The sequence below is a fragment of the Micropterus salmoides genome, unplaced genomic scaffold, assembly GCF_014851395.1.
Source record: "Micropterus salmoides isolate LMB-PRFRI ecotype aquatic unplaced genomic scaffold, ASM1485139v1 Ms_hic_scaffold_1165, whole genome shotgun sequence".
Lineage (NCBI taxonomy): Eukaryota > Metazoa > Chordata > Actinopteri > Centrarchiformes > Centrarchidae > Micropterus > Micropterus salmoides.
This window is the reverse complement of record NW_024040225.1, coordinates 6429-24967: the sequence shown is the minus strand read 5'-3', so window position 1 is coordinate 24967 and position 18539 is coordinate 6429. Positions and strand designations below refer to the sequence as shown.

The following is an 18539-nucleotide window of genomic DNA, read 5'->3' as shown; positions in this document are numbered from 1 at the left end:
TGCTAGCTGCAGCATAGTAGGAAACACTTAGCATGCCACTGCACGTCCTACACAGCTCCCCAAAAATATACTGTAAATTAGAGCAGATTAAGCTTAAGTAAATGTTTTGCTGCTTCCTCTTGTAATTCATTTTGCATTTACAGAAAAGTAATATACTAATACTTGTGGAAGTTATAGTGCTTATTATCTTTGTGGCAAAAGGCGGCATCTAACTTTCCTCTCTGGCCCTTTTTCCCTTCTTTCTTTCTTTCATCGTCTCTCACATTCCCTTTATTCTCTTTAGACCCTCGTGGCAGGGTCAAGAATGCTCTTACAGTGGCTTCTCATGCAGAGTGGCCTATTATCTCTCACTGTGAGGGACATCCAATACCCCACCCTGCATAGGTGCCACCTCACTTTGCCAGCACCTCCTTCTCCTCTCCTTCAAACCCTCTTATGCTCCTCTCTTCTTCTTTCCTCCTTTTCCCCCGAGTGCTTGGCCAGGCAACATGCTGTTAGCCAGCACCCTGCTTTGAATGAAAAAGGCCTTTTAAAATTCATTAGGGGCTGAAAGCTCTGAGATCCAGTCGGTCCGCCTGCCACATTCCTGCCGTTCCAACACAGGACAGGGGAGACAGAGCAGAGAGAACAGCCTTTTATTTGGGGCTTTTTATGGACCCCTTCTCTCGCCCCTGGTACCCGTGGATATCGCATTCTGCTAAAAAGGACCATCAGTCTGATAGAGCACAGCGCATTTGGAAAGGAAAGAGAGTACACAACAATAGCATTCCTGAATGTCATCCTAGCCTCCCTACACCAGGCAACAGAGTCCCACGCTCCGACATAATAAGGCATACAGCATTCCTTCACACACAAAGAGGTTAACCTATTTAAATGTCAGTTATCACCTGCAGCTTGTGAATGTATTAAGTACATGAAATCAAGTTTGGGTGGGCAAAACAATACAGACTTTATATGCAGTGATTTGGTCACAAATAATTTATTTTTTTATTTCTTACCTTGGTTTTAAAAGTTAATTTAAACTGTCTAAAATAAGACAAAGTAATACATCTTTAAACCTACATTAGTCTATGTTTTTGCCACCTGGGTGAGGAGGAACAAGCTGTAAACACTACACTGGTATACAGTATTTTTACCATATAATGTTGATATGGAGAATGTGTTAGCAAACAGCTGCCTATTTCAGTGGTTCCCAACGTGGGGGCTGTGTCACCATGGGGTGTCTCGAGGATGGGACAATCGTTATTTTGTGGTTTTAACAAATAAAAACTGTGAAGCATTACATTAAGTGTTTTTATAAGGGATATACACATTAACGCATTATCGCGTTGACGCATTAATTAATTATCGTTAACAATGATTTTATCGTTATAGTTGTTATTATTATTATTTTGAAAGGGAAGATGTCAGTCTTAGGAACGTTCTTAAAATCTTAACGTAGTCGCTTGGCCCCGCAGGGTTGCTCTTTCGTCAGGTGAACTGGAGAGAAGCGCTCCGCGAGTAAACGGCAGGCACTCTATGGATAGTAACCATGGCAATGGCTTCTGTGTGCTAAACAGCTGTAGCCTATTTAACTTAAGTTAACATTATACATAACTTTACCTGAAAGGCCTAAATCTAGTTTTGTGGCTCTGCCATGCAAATTCCTTTTTGTTGATGTCCTGGTAACTATTTAGTAAACAGTAATAGATTCTGGAAACTCACAAACAGCGAGGATCAGTCTCTCTTCCAATTATTTGTGCTCCGCATCGTGTAGGCTACAAAAAGTTCAAGACAATTCAACTTTGACAGTGGGCGGGCGTGTGCGTGAGGTGACCACTTCACCTCACTCTGACAGGGACACTTGCTACTGAACATTATTATATTATGTTTATGCTGATACCTGATCAGTGCCTGTGTTATGATCGTGGCTCTGGACTCTTGTTTTAACAAGCTAGATAAAAGGTAATGCCCTGGCAGTGGCAAATAGTTTTGGTTTAATATTTGATTTGATTACATTAATGTTTAAGTTGAGATTTACAAGAAATATTTTATTGCTACTGTGTAAAGGGAAAACTGCTGGTAAAATGCACCTTATTTGTTTAAGGTGTTGACAAACCACGTTATTGCACTTTTGTGTGTATATCAGTCCATTTAAATTAAAAGTGCGAAATACACTACTTTAGAATTCATTATTCAATTTTGCACATAACTATGAGATTAATCACGATTAATCGCAGAAAATCATGTAATTAATTGCAATTAAAAAATTTGCCCAGCAGTAGTATTAAGACATTTCAAAACAGAAGACAAAACGTAATAAATATCATAAACATCATGTTAAAAACTCTAGGTGATAAAACAACATGTAACATGCAGGCTCAGGAGTTTTCAGGAGCTCAGCAATCAGAAAACCGTCAGAGCAAGAGATTGAAAGATCTGACCCGATAAACAGAACTCAAAATGCTGATATATCTCATGCTCAACACAGTCTAAACTCACCACAGCTTCTTTTGTTTTGTTTTGTTTTGTTTGTTCTTAAATAAAGTTTGGGAACCACTGGTCTGTTTAAACACCCAGCAGACACGGAGCAACATTAACATTCATCCTCAAGTCGTGTTTCTGGCCACCTGGCAAAGTCCAATATTCAATCTCCTTTTAGCTCAGGAAATACAAGGCTTTTTATCTGCTAAATGCACCACAATGTTCCCTAGCTAGTCATTAACTTTGTCTGTCTGGTGGTGTAGTGGATTTATGAGAGCTTTTTCAGCTGTGGCTGGAAACAGGGTTGATGAGAGTGGTGAGAGTGAACCAAAACAGTAAAGGTGCAGGCCATAAACCAAAACAATGAGCTTAAAGATAATTATCTGTTGGGCCATGATTATGAGTGACCACTTTCACTAAAGGTGAGCGTAATGGCTGTTAAATAATATCACAATATTTCTGGGCATTTCTGCGATGATGACAGTCTTTACAATATGACTATATAGTAAAACTGAAAAAAGTTTTGGTTTAGAACTCACTATAGCTGTTGGCTCTCCTTGTACTCAACCAGAATAAGTTTGTTGCATTGCCCTCTTTTGTTGTTATAGTCTTCCTGTACTTCTTACATATTCTTATTAACTTCTACAGCTTTGAGGCTTCTTTTATAACCTGACATGACTCAAAAATAAATCAGTCAAATGTTGCAGTCTAGTTATTGTGTGCAAAAAGAAATAACAAAAATGACTTGTTTGTATTGACATACGGGCACAAGTTTGAACAACAAGTCTTGTGCGTCATAGCTGAGCTTTGGCTGGACATCCAGGACACAGATGATGATCGTAACAGATAGCAGAGGCCTAATGCAGAGGAAAGTTCAAAGAATACAGAATGGGAATAATGACTGCATTCAGGGCAATCGACCAAGTGGAATTTAAAATAAATGCATAAATGTCATTAGCTATGCAACAAATAGGTGGATTAGGCTATCTGAACCTTTCAGGTACTAAGTCTCTGACGTCATGGAGGGAACAGAGAGATGATTCCCTTTGTTTGCTCAGAGGAGTAAGTGCGATTAAATGGCTCAATTATAGATTTGTCAAATATTTGCCACGGGCAGTGGTTTCACCGTGTTCCTTCTTTAGAAAGAGCCTGAAGGCTTGAATCAATGGCAGCCATGAGGGAGAGGGAAATCTACAGAAGCTGTAATGGGGCTCAGACAGGGCTATTGTTACATTCATACACATCTTACACTCCATTTCACACACAGGCACACACACAGACATGCACACACATGCATGCACGCACATTTAACACAAAGAGGATGCATACAGAAAAAAAACATGAATCTGAGAGTAAAGTTCTGTTATCGGAAATCAGTCCTTAATTATTTTTTTCTTCGTCTCTATTGAAGGAACAGTAATCATTAAGGACACGCAAAGCACTCATATGACTCACACAGGTGGGAGCATACACGGAAAAAAGGTCCCAGTCTGACGCTGTCGTGGTGGTCAAATGTTAAATTCCTAAAGAGAACTAACTGGGAGGGTTAGTGCTGTCACAGCCTGTAACTAAAGTATGAGAAATGAAATGACAACAAGTCATTTAGTAGCAGCCAAGAGAAAACAAACCCTCTATGGCCTGTCCTGGCATTATCCAAACAAATCCTTGGTGTATGTTGGAACATACCTGTGGTTAACCAAGCCATGACACCACCCATCCCCCCACCCCCGTCAGCTTTAGGATTACATAAATGTTGAGAAGTAGGTCAATGTGAAGGCGTACACAGTTAACAGTAACAGATCTGGAGACCCTCGCGCCACACTGACCACAAGGATGTGGCAGTCTGTCTCAGTAAAAGAGCCGTTTAAGCCAAACTTACTGCACTGTCAGACTGCTTTCACTTGGGGCTCCCAGGATATCAGGGCTCCAAGGAGGAAAATACCACACCATAGTCCTGCTTAGACACATTTACAGCTGTCTGAATGGTGGGAGATAGCAGCAAGGCCAAGATTACATAAATCATTTGAAAAGAGAATGAGAAACACAGTTAAAGTGCAGGGCATTATGCCCCTGATTGTTAAATGGGGTTTCTCTATGGTGTGTGTGAGAGAGGTAATTGCATTTTGGAGAGCTGAGAAAGGCTTCATTAACTACACATAAAAGTTTGGATGACTGGCTATGTGTAGAGACTCATTAAAAAGAAATAGTCTTCACGTAATTAGTTTTCTGTTTATGCTCTAGTAGGTGTTTATTATCAACTCCTTTTATTATTTTCTAGATTAAAAGCTGAAATTGAAAGAGAATACCAAAATTACATCTCATCATAAATCTTTCAATGAACATTGGTCACAATTTGGGTGCTGGGCTGATGATACAAAAGACTCTTAAGAAATAGTTTAATAAAGGGTTATATGAAACAATCCCTTTATTTAACACCATGAGAGTGAAGCTCCAAGGATCTAGGTCCCATTTTCCACATTCATTTTAAAGCTAAGATGATCATAAAACCTATCCTTAAAGATTTATGGCATTTTACCAGTAAGCATTTAACTACAGAGGTTCTTAGAAACAATAACAGGTTAAGGAGTACCTCTTCTAAATAAGCCTTGTAGAATCGCTCTTTGATAACACTCTTAACCTCAGAGATCATTTGTTATCAGGAAGGAGGGACGTACACATTTCCAAGCAGGATTGCAAATATGTCAGGTATTAGAAGTAACAGTCAAATATGCAGTAATAAGTAGTTAAAGAGGAGGGATATGCAAAAAAGAAATTTTGAGAAACTTCATGGATACAGGAGGAGTGACTTAAGTAACATATTCTACTGTAATACCTCGCTTTACTCAGTGCACACTCACATAGAGAGACACCCAAGCATAGCAGAGTACTGCAAAAATAAACAGGAATATGAGTCCAAAGTCTGTCCCAGAGCAAATAAAGTGCTCATTCCAATCAGCAGGGCTGTAAAGAATGTGTCTGCTGTCTACCTCTCACTGTGATGGCTCCAACAATACGCGAGAGCTGCAGGCTAGGAACTATTGGAAAGCAGAGGGATGGAGGCTGTTGGTTACAAATAGACATGAGCCTCCACCTTTGGGAAAAACAGAAGGGGCTTCAGTAAATACATCTCCACTTGGCACCGTCTCCTCTGTGTTTATTGGGTTTGACCCCCACATACTGGACTTCTGTACCCAAACAAGGAGGAAAAGCCAATAAACTCACCTACCTCATGGAGCATTACAGTTCAGCCGTCTTTAGCTAGTTTCCCTAGGTCTGATAAAAACTACATTCACAACCAAGAATTCATGCTGAATAGGAAAAAATGTTACAGAAAAAAATATTTGACAACCTCTATGAGCACTGCTGCAATGCAGGCTGCCGTCAGCAATGGTTGTTTGTACTCAACACAAACAGCTTGCATGCCTTCCAGGTCGCTCTGTTTTATACCACTGAAAGCAACTCTAATAAAATGCTTTTATGACCAAAATTCCCTGTGCTGTAAGACATCAATTGGAAAAAACGTTAAATATTCCAAAGATAGGAGGCCAAACATAAGCACTGTGAGTGCTAGCTCGGTTAAAGGCCATTCCACTCTCCTCCAACATTTTAGGAAGCTCTTTTAAAATGAATCAGAAGGTTCTCAGATAAACTGAGATTTACTCTTGAGCTGTTGCAATAAAACACTAATAAAATCAGTGAATAGTCATATTTTAACATAAGTAATATTGTCTATGTTGAGAACAACGTACACAGAAAGAAGTTGTGTGTTTTTTTTTTCCTCGAGGGAAACCCAAGTGGGAAACCCTAATCGCCTTCACCTTTGGCCTACCTGGGCTGACAAATAAAGGACCACCCACATCTCTAGTAAAGGCTGACAGGGCTGGGGTGGAGGTGAAAGTGGGTACTTTTATGTCAATCACTCCATGTGCTACACTGCAACTATAAAGTCTGTGTGAGAACACATGGCCATGTATAACTAGTATTTAAAGGATAATGGTTTTTCACATTTTAGTCAATGTGCAACAAAATCAGTGATTCTCAAAGTGGGGGACCCCCAGGGGTCCTTGATGGGGATCCAGGGGGTCCCCAGCAAAAAGGGGAATACTGTATTTTGATTATAATTTATAATTTTTCATTATATAAGTAGTATAGTGACTGACTATGTCTGACTATTTTGGTCATGGGTTTCATACACTTTCTGTAATAAAACATCTAAAAGCAAAAATACTATCAGATGGGGAACCCTGAGACAAAAATGGGGGGTCCGTGGTCTAATTTGTGTTAGTTTAGGGGTCCCTGATGTGAAAAATTTTGAGAACCACTGCTTTAAATCACAACTAAGCACTCTGCATCCCATGCAAGCCAAACCATTTAAACCATCCATTGGGTTCTATGACCTTCTAAACAATATGAAAATCTATTAGCGTAAAATTGATTGAAACTTAACTTGGATTGAGTAATCCATCGTTCTAAACATCTGGTCTTTGTATCGATGTAGAGTAAACATGATTTGTAGTTTAAGTACAAGTTTACTAAAAATGACAAAAATACATATTTTGCCACTGGTATCCAAAACAATATGGAGGTGAATGGAATTGTGTTGGTGGTGCTCAAAGCTTTTACATTTGAGAAGCAATATCTCCTTCCAGAAGCAACGTCCTGGTTTCAGAAGACAATCCACAGCCTCACTGTTTTCATTGGAACTACTTTCTACCAAGGATGTAGTCCCTATGAAAACTGCTGATGTGTTGAGTGGATTATCCTGAGCAACAGGGACACTGGAAAAACATGCTGCTGTTGCATTTTTCAAATGTCATTTTTTTACCCTTCACGGAGCTAAACCTTGCAAACAAAGTCGTATGGTCCTTTAACGAGCTAGGGAAAAAGTATGGGCTGTCTGAAATTTCAAGAAGCTGTTGCTGAACAATTAAATCAGACTGTACTGAATGACATTCGGAAACAGGATGAACTGATGTAAGATGGTAATATGCTTAAGTAGACATCTGCCAGGGAGGTTTTGTGGAAGTACATATGATTTAGGATCAAAAAGGGAAATAAAAGTTATATGGAAAGTGCCTGACAACTGTCACCCAAAGTCATTTCCCATAACCTGTCAGGCTTTCCGAGAGCTGTGGTTAACCGACTCTTACTACCCTTAACCCCTATCAAAACTTGGCATCTGTCTCACATATACCAAAAGATGATTCAATTGAGATGATTTGAGTAGGAATCCCCATTGTGTTTGTTTTTGTTCCACGAGTTGAGGCCCCTGGAAAGCCAAAGTAAAATACCCAGAGCTCCCACATATTTAAGCTATTTCAACATTTGGGAGGCCCAAGGTGTGCCACAGAACAAAATGTCCAACCAAACAAAACATTATGTGGCCCGGAGCCTGACCTACAATGGCCTTTTCCAGTGGGAAAGATTTGTTTGGTGCTTTGAGTGCAGTGCAAAGCAGGGGTTACAGAGCTACAAGAAGGGTCGAGAAAGGAGGTGGAGAGTTTTGTGTGAGTCATGTTAAAATGAAGTTCTTGTTGAAGGCTTCCCCCACCCTCTCTTCCCTCCCACGCAGGGCGTCCCTAGTGTATGGTGCCTGCTTGCTCACAGCAAGAGAAACCCCTGGGTAAAAGGTTAGGAAAGCCACAGAAGTGAGGTGGGAGGATAAGTGGAGTCAGAGAATTGGACATAAGGAGTGTGACTGACAAGGACTTTTCCCTCAAAAATCCTTCCCAGCATCTGCTTAGATAATGTTAGTTTTTGTTCGTGCAATTGACATTCTGAATAACTGCGAAAAAGGCAAACTCAAATTTGGCTGTGAGCTTGCATAAGTGTAGCATCTGACCACCTTTTGAAGCCATGCATACTGTCTACATTGTATAAAAAACCTTTGTCTTTTCATATCTGCATTCTTTTCATTGTTGAGGTGTTCCAGCAGTTGTTCCTCTTTGCTCTGTCCAGAATACTAAAAACAGCATGGAAATCGGCAGAAAGAAAACACCATCATACCATACAGTTACACCCACAATTTCCAAAGAATGCACTGGATATGTTGCCAAAGGGGAAAAAAGTAGAGTTTGCCAGGCAAAGTACAGACTAACTGCCGATTATGAGGGATTTCCCAAAACAGCCATGTGAAGTTAGATGGAGGGGCTGGTATGGAAAATGAGGAAAAGGACTATGTGTTTTAATGTTGAAAGGGAAAAAAACAAGATGGGCCAAAAGGTTTCCCATAAATGTTAATGAAGGGCTTTCCCAGAAAGATTTTTTTCCTTCTTTCAGCATGAAACAAGAGGTCAGGTGCTAATGTTAACCAGCAGGGCTGGATGCAGGACAATCTGACTTTAAAGTATAATAGAAGAAAACCATGTGGAATTAACCATACTGCAGGGATTTAGCAGTGAGGTAGCTAACTTTGTATGATGATGTTTTGATGTGTGTAAATCTGATGACTGAATAGTTTTTTTTAAAACCTCTGTAATGTCTCGGGTATGTTTCCAGATAGCTAATGCTGTGACTGTGCTATAGTTGGTACTGTGGATATTTCAAAGGTTTATTAATATGTTTCTGGTTGTTGAACACTGGATGATATGTTCTTGCATGGTACACTGCATGGTTTTTCTTGAATGCTGGAGCAACTTCAGCTGTCTCTGGTGTCGAGAGGAAGGTTCTAGGACACCACAGATTATTGCTTTATCTGCTGCAGGCCATTTCACCAACTCATCTATGTTGTGAGGAACAGTGTTGGACAGTAACACGTTACTAGTAATAACATTACTTTTCCCACTAACTAAGTAGTGTAACTAATTACTTTTCTAAAACAGTAATATTATTACTAGTTACTAATGCAAGTAACGCTGCGTTACTAGTTACTGAACATACCATCCTTGACGTGAATTCACGACTGTGCGGCAGGTCAGCAGCACCTGGCATTGTTGTTCATGTCTGCTGATCAGAATCAGAATCAGCTTTATTGCCAGGTATGTGTTCACATACGAGGAATGTGACTCTGGATTGTACATTGCTCATGATGTGCTTACTCGTACAAAAATACAAAATCACAATAATAAAAATAAAATAAAATCAGACACAGACTTCAGCGTAGACAACACAAATATACACACTATGAACAAAAACAATATAGACATATTGACAAATAGTGCAGTGAGCAGAGTGCAAAGGATGCAGGAGTATGTACATGTCAGAGGCAGATGTGATATAAAAGGTACATATACATGCATACATGTACACATGTACACAGTGCAACGAAGCATGGTGCAAAGGATGCTGGAATAAATAAGTATTTTGTTCAGGAGTAATGACTTGAGGTAGGTGGATTTGGTATACACTATCTACAATATGACAATATAACAGTATGGACAGCACTGAAATAGAGAATGGTGAATAAATAATAAGTGTAAACAGGTGGCTGATTAGAAGTAGAGTTACTGGGTTATTGCACAAGAATTGTTCCTGAGTGAGTCAGAAATCAGCTGTTCATCAGAGTGATGGCTTGTGGGAAGAAACTGTTCCTAAGTCTGTTGGTTTTGGCGTACAGTGCTCTGTGGCACCTACCAGAGGGGAGGAGCTGGAACAGGTTGTGTCCGGGGTGAGATGGATCTGCAGTGATGTTTCCTGCCCGTTTCCTGACTCTGGAAATGTATAAGTCCTGAATGGAGGGCAGGTTGGCACCGATGATCTTTTCTGCAGTCCTGACTGTCCGTTGTAGTCTGTCCTTGTCCTTTTTGGTGGCAGATCCAAACCAGACGGACGTGCAGAGGACAGACTGGATGATAGCTGTGTAAAAGTGGATCAGCAGGTCCTTAGGCAGATTGAGCTTCCTGACCTGCCGCAGGAAGTACATCCTCTGGGCCTTCTTGATGATGGTGTCCGAGTTGAGCTCCCACTTCAGGTCCTGGGAAATAGTGGATCCCACAAAACTGAAGGATTCTACAGCAGACACAGGATTGTTGGGTATGGTGATGGGGGGCAGAGTGGGGGGGCTCCTCCTAAAGTCCACGATCATCTCCACAGTTTTGAGCGTGTTAAGCTTCGGGTTGTTCTGACCGCACCAGAGAGCCAGCTGATCAACCTCCCGTCTGTAGGCCGACTCATCACCGTCCCGGATGTGGCTGATGACCATTGTGTCGTCAGCAAACTTCAGGAGTTTGACAGATGGGTCTCTTGAGGTGCAGTCGTTGGTGTAGAGGGAGAAGAGCACATACCCATGGGGGGCGCCAGTGCTAATAGTCCGGGTGCTGGATGTGATGTTCCCCAGTCTCACCCGCTGACTCCTGTCAGTCAGGAAGTTTGTGATCCACTGTCAGGTGGAGGCTGGCACAGTGAGCTGGGTGAGTTTGGTGCTGAGGATGTTCGGGATGATGGTGTTGAACGCCGAGCTGAAGTCCACAAACAGGATCCTTGCATATGTCCCTGGAGAGTCCAGGTGTTGCAGGATGTAATGCAGTCCTAAATTGACTGCATCATCCACTGACCTGTTAGCCCTGTAGGCAAACTGTAGGGGGTCCAACAAGGGGCCTGTAATGTCCCTCAGGTGGGCCAACACCAGTCTTTCACAGGACTTCATGACCACAGATGTCAGGGCGACAGGCTTGTAGTCATTTAGTCCAGAGATGGAGGGTTTTTTGGAGACCGGGATGATTGTGGAGCGTTTGAAGCAGGAGGGAACTTCACACAGCTCCAGTGATCTGTTGAAGATCTGTGTGAAGATGGGGCCAGCTGGTCTGCACAGATTTTCAGGCAGGATGGAGACACACCGTCTGGGCCAGGACCTTCCTGATCTTCTGCCTTTGGAAGAGGTGGCTCAGATCCTCTTCACAGATCTTGAGTGCAGGTGAGGGGTCAGAGAGGGGGGGTGGCAGTGTGCCAGAGGGGGAAGGTGACTGAAGATGGTATTGGAGCAGGGCAGAGGTGTGACTGTGGGCTTTTCAAACCTACAACAAAAGCCATTCAGCTCGTCTGCCAGTTGTTGAGTACCAGCAGTGTTGGGGGATGGTCTCCTGTAGTTGGTGAGCGTCTGCATGCCTCTCCACACTGATGCAGGATCGTTGGCTGCAAAGCTGTTATTTAGCTTTTTGCTGCTTTGACCTCCTTAGTCAGAGTGTTCCTGGCCTGTATTTACAGGACTCTGTTCCCACTTCTGAAGGCCTCCTCCTTGGTCTGACGAAGCTGCACGAGTTTTGCTGTGTCGCTGTCCAGGTTAGTGGCTGCAGCCTCAAAAACACTCCAGTCAGTGCAGTCAAAGCAGGCCTGTAACTGCAGCTTTGACTCGTTGGTCCATCTTTTCACAGTCTTTACAACAGGTTTAGCAGATGTCAGTTTTTGCCTGTATGTTGGGATAAGATGAACCAGACAGTGATCAGAGAGTCCCAAGGCTGCACAGGGAACAGAGTGATAGGCGTCCTTTAATGTAGTGTAGCAGTGGTCCAGTGTGTTAGTGTCCCTGGTGGGACACTTAATATGCTGTCTGTACTTTGGGAGTTTGTGGCTGAGGTTTGCTCTGTTGAAGTCCCCAAGAACAATGAGTAGGGAGTCTGGATGTTTTTTTTCCACGTTAGTTATCTGGTCGGCCAGGTGTAGTAATGCCTCACTAACACAGGCCTGAGGTGGAATGTAAACAGCGACCAGGACAAACAAGGAAAACTCCCACGATGAATAAAAAGTTTTACAGTTTATAAATAACGTCTCTAAGTGAGGGCTGCATGATTTTTCCAACACTGTGACATCTGTGCACCAGCCTTAGTTTATATAGAAACAGAGTACGCCTCACCTTGTTTTTCCCGTGAGCTCCCTTTCGCGATCTGCACAGATGAGATTAAAGGTTTAAGGTGAAGTGCGAGGTCTGGGATGTGCTCGGTAAGCCAGGATTCAGTGAAACAGAGGGCGGCAGATCTGCAGTTCGCTCATTTTGTTGGCTAGAGAGCGGACATTCGCCAGGTGAATTGAAGGGAGCGCAGTGCGAAAACCCGCTGTCTCAGTTTAACCAGGTGCCCGCTCGTTTTCCCCTGCGCCGTTTCTGAAGGATGCCAAACAGAGCTGCTACTCCTCCAACTAATAACTGGAAAAGTTCTGGGTTCGTTAAGGAGCGGTGGAATAGTATGAGCAATTGAAAGTCCAATATTTAAGAGCTCTTCTCTGGTAAATGTTACCAGAGAGGGACGGCACAAAACAGCGTTAATAAACAAAACCACAAAAAGCACTACGGAGCGTAATCCAGAAGTTGCCGTCTGCGGCGCCATCTTCTCATTAATCATTGTCATCATTATACCTTTATGCCAAGATAGGTTGTTGGCTGTGCCCAACATTGGTCCCAACATCCATTGGTTCAGCTTATTAAAACATACTACTGATGTCATCATTGTAAGCTACAGCTGCTTCAGGATGACTACAGTGATAAAATGCTGAATAAAAAGATGCAGAGATTTTACTGGTTGTGTTTAGAGGCCTTCCTGTACCAAGAACAAAACCTTTAATGGTCTAATGTAACTTGATGGCTGAATGTTTACTTAAAGTGGATATAATTGAATTTTATAATAATGTATCAAACGACAACATTAAAACAATGTGACAATGTTGCTCTTAGTGGTGAACCTATAAACATTATCACCAAAATCTGCAGCAGTCTTTGGCTTTACAGAGCTTTATAGTGAGTTTCAGACTCACTGTTTAGCTGGCTGACAAATTTACTGTTTGATTCACTCCCACCACTCTAAGCAGAGCTTAAAGACAGTCAATATTGAACTTACATTAATCAGGTGGATTCGAAATGAATTATAAGGATTCTCCAAGGCTGGCTGCTGGATTTGTGCATTCAGTCTGAAACCAGTCCCTGGCAGCCTTCTGCTTTTCTGTCAGTGATAACAAGCTGCCAGCAGTCAGGCCCATCTAGCTATGTCTTTGAAGCTGCACATGTAACCCATGTGTGTGTCTAGCTGGGCCACAGCCACTCCCTCCCTTACCTTGCACCACTGAGGCGTGGACTCACAAGGCCACAGAGCTCGCCCCTTATCCTCGGGCCTCCAAGCAAAAACACTGCCACTGCTGCAGTGAAATGAGACAGACTGTAATGGAAACGGCACACTTTCCAGACACAAGCATCTCCTGAGCCCTGACAAAAAACATACAGACTACCAACTCTGGTCCCCCCCCACCCTCTCTGCTTGTCTGGACAACGGGACATCTTGTCTTTCAGGAAATAACTGGGCAGGTTTCATAATGGTTAGAGTACATTATAGATTATAACCTCTCAAATCAGAGGAATATCACAAAAACAATGAAAAGCATAATTCATCAGAGATTTAACATTCAGTATGTACCTGATATTCTAAGCTTGTGCTTTATTGCAATCTTTACTTTGGAAGCACAGACATTCCTTAGACTCATATTTCAGTGTTTGTGTTGCATACTGATCATTGACGATGACTCACAATCTGGAAGTCTATACCTCCTCAAGAGTCACAGGATAGTGAACAACGTGAAAAAAATGAAGTATAATGAGGTTGATGAGCGTCTTTTGTGGAATTTGCAGCTTGACCTGTTAGGTTTGGGTAGGGTGCTGTCTTCTGTATGCTGCATGGTAAAGCTATGTGAGCTTAATTTAACTCCTATGTGCAGATTATTATATAGGTGCAAATGCCAAAATTTAAGTGTGAGAATCTGTATGATTCAAGACTCAAGTCACATCTGAGGGGAATGTTCTATTATCTTCTATTATGTTAAATTATCTGAAGTATGTTGTTGTCAAAATATTGTTGTTAGTAATATTGTAATATTATATATATTATAATATTGTAATATTAGGGTTGGGCCGATAGACGATGCCATCGTCCATCGGCGATGGCTGACAGACATCACGACAATGAGCCGGCATTGTGATTGTAAACCCCCGCCCCCCTCCAGCAAAAAAATCTAAAATTTTCACTATACCACCCTGTGAAAGCAGGTTTTAATGACCACAAACATTCTTATTATTGTTTTTAAGTATGCTTTGGACCTGCCTCAGAATTCTCTTCTCCCCACACTCACACACTCACAGACACCTACACCTCAGGTAAACACCCTTTGATTGCCCCGCCTCTCTCTGTCTCTCTCCCCCAGTCCGCTCCATTTTTGCCTAAAAGACTGAGAACTCTTTTCAGTATATTCCCACCCGTCAAGCAAGGTGTTTAAGGTTCTCGAGGAAGTACATACATAGACACACTCGCGCACACAAACACTCTCGCTCACTTGCCACTGTACACAAATAGCAACACAAATAGCTAATCAGCCAATCACATGGCAGCAACTCAATGCAGCTAGGCATGTAGATGTAGTCAAGACAACTTGCTGAAGTTCAAACTGAGCATCAGAATGGGGTTAGAAAGGGGATTTAAGTGACTTTGAACGTGCCATGGTTGTTGGTGCCAGACTGCTTGGTCTGATAATTTCAGAAACTGCTGATCTAATGGGATTTTCACGCACAACCATCTCTAGGGTTTACAGAGAATGGTCTGAAAAACAGAAAATATCCAGTTAATGGCAGTTGTGTGGACGAAAATGGCTTGTTGATGTCAGAGGTCAGAGGAGAATGGGCAGACTTGTTATAGTTACTGTTGTCTTTCTGTCGAGATGACAGAAAGGCAACAGTAACTCAAATAACCACTCATTACAACCAAGGTATGCAGAATATCAACGCACAACACATCAAACCTTGAAGAAGATGGGCTACAGCAACAGAAGACCACACCGGGTGCCACTCCTGTCAGCTAAGAAATAGTAAAACTGAGGCTAGGGCTGTGCCATTAATCAAATTTTAATCATGATTTCGATTTTGGCTTCCAACAATTATAAATACAAGTTAATCAAAATAAAATTATTATTGTGCTGCTGTTTCACAATGACACTCGTTTCGTCTTGTGTTAAAAATCCATCACAACCTTTCCTTCAGAGTGGCGCCCACCTAAAAGCCCAAACTCCCTCTCAGCAGCTGTGATGTTTACTTTAGCTCGAGCAAAGACGACGAGGTTATACAATAACTTGCTAGTCACCATTATAACTAGGGATGAAACGGTATGAAAATTTCATATCACGATTATAGTGACCAAAATTATCTTGGTAATCAGTATTATCACGGTATTGTAAAAATGTGCCAAAAAATATTAAAATGTACTGATACACAAACTGAAACCATTTCAACAAGTTTTATATTGAAAACTGTAAATACAATTGCCATTTTGTTTGCATAAAAAATAAAATAACAGCAAATATCTTTTGTAAACATATGAAAATCATCTAAGAGTGCATTATCAAGATTGTATATTTTATACGTAATACAATGACCCGTGGACAATTACATGAAAACAAATAAGTCTTTAGAAAACAGTGATAGTAACTGCAATGAGCCCAAAAACTGACATAAATACAGAGGAGTCTGTAGCGTTTCTAGATATGCTGGTTGGTTGACTAAACTGCGTAACGTGTTATCATGTGCAGTGGAAGAATAGACTCTGCCGACACACGACACACACAGCAACAGAACAACATTTAGCGTTTTTACAAGAGCAGCTAACACTGAGAGCTTCAGTTTACTCGCTGTTAGCAAGTCAGAGAGACAAACCAAAGCTAAAAGTTCACTCACCCTGTGTTCACTATAAGGTTATTTTCTTCAATCAAGTTTCCCTCAGCACTCTCATAAAAACTAAAATACGACCGGACTTCAGAGTGACCGAAAAATCTCCCCAGCATTGTCTTCCGCCGTGTTGTCACTGATTATTAAACGCCCCCCCCACACACACACTCTTTAATACAGGAACATCCTAGTTCTCATCTTAATTTGTATGCTAGTAAATTAAATATCTTTGGGACTTTTGGATACATATTCGAACATGTAAGATATATCAACGGGAAATGTTCACTATTTTCTGACATTATATAGAGAAAATGATCAAGAAAATAATCAGCAGATTACTCGCTAATGAAAATAGTGTGCAGTGCAGAGTGCAGTTTTAAATGTTAGGATAATCTTCACTGTGTACACTTCAGATTTAAACCAACAATGTAAATGAAGCAGTGTTGTCCTGGCATCTGCTATACGTGGATCAAAGATAAGAAAAGAAGCTAAAAGGTGAAGAAGCGAGTCACTCCCTCCCCCTCCATTCATTTCACTGTTTTAAAAGTAGATCACATTTCGACCTCCCCTTTCAATCAGCCCCTTACATCTGATAACATATAGTGCTGTTCAGAAGCTCTTAAACCTCGCCATTCTTGACATTCTCAGGATTCTAGATGGTGTGACCTCATTGGGTGAGCGAAGTCAGTAGGAAAATAGCCCCCGGCCGAGCCTTTGCTTCAACATGGAAACTTAAACTAACAAAGAATGCATGACTATGTGCAAACTTGACTGTGGCTGCACTTGTGAGTGAAAACAACATGTTTCCTATGTGAGCTTAATTTAACTCCTATGTACAGATTATTATATAGGTGCAAATGCCAAAATTTAAGTGTGGGAATCTATGATTCAAGACTCAAGTCACATCTGAGAGGAATGTTCTATAATCTTCTATTATGTTAAATTATCTGAAGTATGTGTACAAATATTGTTGTGTGAATATATGCATGTGAAAATTAGGGTTAGAGTTCTAATTATCTAGTTAACTATAGGACCTGTTGGACTTAGCATGTCACTGTATGACTGCACTCCCTGGGGAAAATATTGTCTAACTTTTGGAAAAAAGAATAAGTGATCTCAGAGAAGGAGACAGAAAGGTTTGCATTATGCATTTGAAAGTTGTAACTATAACAAGTGCCCCAGGAACAGCATTTGACCATATCTTGGAAACAATGACACCTTTTGCATATGAGTCAATGTAACACCACCACGAAAGTGTCGGACCTCAGTTAGAGCGAGTCCTATACTACGCTGTCATTAGCCAGCTTGAGCATTTGAGGCGTGGCTTTGCAAAGTGTAAATTAAGGGAAGAAAATATTCTTATTTTTGTGACAAGCTGAGAATACCAATGTATAACAAGCTATTTGTCTTACTGAGAGAATATATTGTTGTTTATTCATTTGAAATCTAAAAATTCCTCTTGCAGCTCAACTCAACTCGCTCTGCATTTATATAACTGATGGCAGTGGAAGTTGTAAACACAACATTTCATTTAGAGTTGTGTTTGTGTCCACCTGATGAACGCAAGTCCAATATTCACTCTCTGTTAGAACTGTCGGTCTCGTACCACAAAATATCTGTCTCGAGCTGCTAAATGCTCCACCATGTTCACCAGTGTGTTGTTACAGTCAATTCAATGAAATAGCTCTCTGCTGCGGCTGAAAATAATGCTATGAGAGCGGTGGGAGTGAACCAGAACAGTAATGTTGTGGCTTGACAGGGCTTTTTGAAACTGGTTCCTACAGTTTTTTTGAAGGGTTTATGAGAGCCATGAGACTCAACTATACAATCTACAGTTTGTATAGGTTGGAAAAGCAAAACAGTGACCCAAAGGTTGATGATTCTGTGGTTTGACAACACAAACCATTTTCAAAATACAGAGAATCACTTGATTTAACAGCATTTTAAAAAATCACATCTTGCATCTAAGAATGATTTCAATTGTAGATCCAAATAAAAAATATGGGAAGGATGAAAAGTAGCAGATTTATATAGGAGGTGAAGGTAGAGGTGGATGAATTAGAGGAGCAGATGGAAGAGGAGGATGAAGAAGAGGAGATGGCAGTGGTTGCAAGGTAATGCTTGTCGCAGTTCTGACGGTAGAAAGCAATTATATGGCCCTTTGCTTTATGGAATGTTCTTGGAATACTGAGCAAGGCGATCCATTAGGTTTACTAATCAAGGTGAGTGTGTGTCCCGGTGTGTGTGTTGTGTGTGTGAGTGAGTTGCATGCCTCTCACTGGAGCACATAATTACTAGCTGGTGATAAAAAGAGGAGAAGGGGGCATTGTGGGATAGCTGTGGCGAGAGTCGCCATTTCTAACAGGGTTTATTGAATGACCATAGGCGGACATGATTAACTACATAGCTGGGAGCTCAGGTATGCACTGACACACACTAACACACGCGCATG

The 18539-nt window shown here is 41.3% G+C and overlaps 1 long non-coding RNA gene across 6 annotated transcripts in view; it reads right to left on the bottom strand.

Annotated features, from left to right (window-relative positions):
- Positions 1 to 16157, bottom strand: part of LOC119898480 — a 31596-nt gene extending 15439 nt beyond the window's left edge. Inside the window, exons 1-2 of one of the 6 annotated variants that reach the window (XR_005443549.1) lie at positions 5451 to 5465; positions 4343 to 4417 (exon numbers count right to left, since the gene is read on the bottom strand). This is a non-coding gene — a long non-coding RNA (uncharacterized LOC119898480). Of the gene's footprint in view, positions 1 to 2481; positions 2504 to 3002; positions 3111 to 3918; positions 3941 to 4342; positions 4418 to 5450; positions 5541 to 16096 lie in introns of those variants that run through there. The other 5 variants (XR_005443544.1, XR_005443545.1, XR_005443547.1 and 2 more) reach the window with 5 other exon arrangements.
- Positions 16158 to 18539: the final 2382 nt, after the last annotated feature.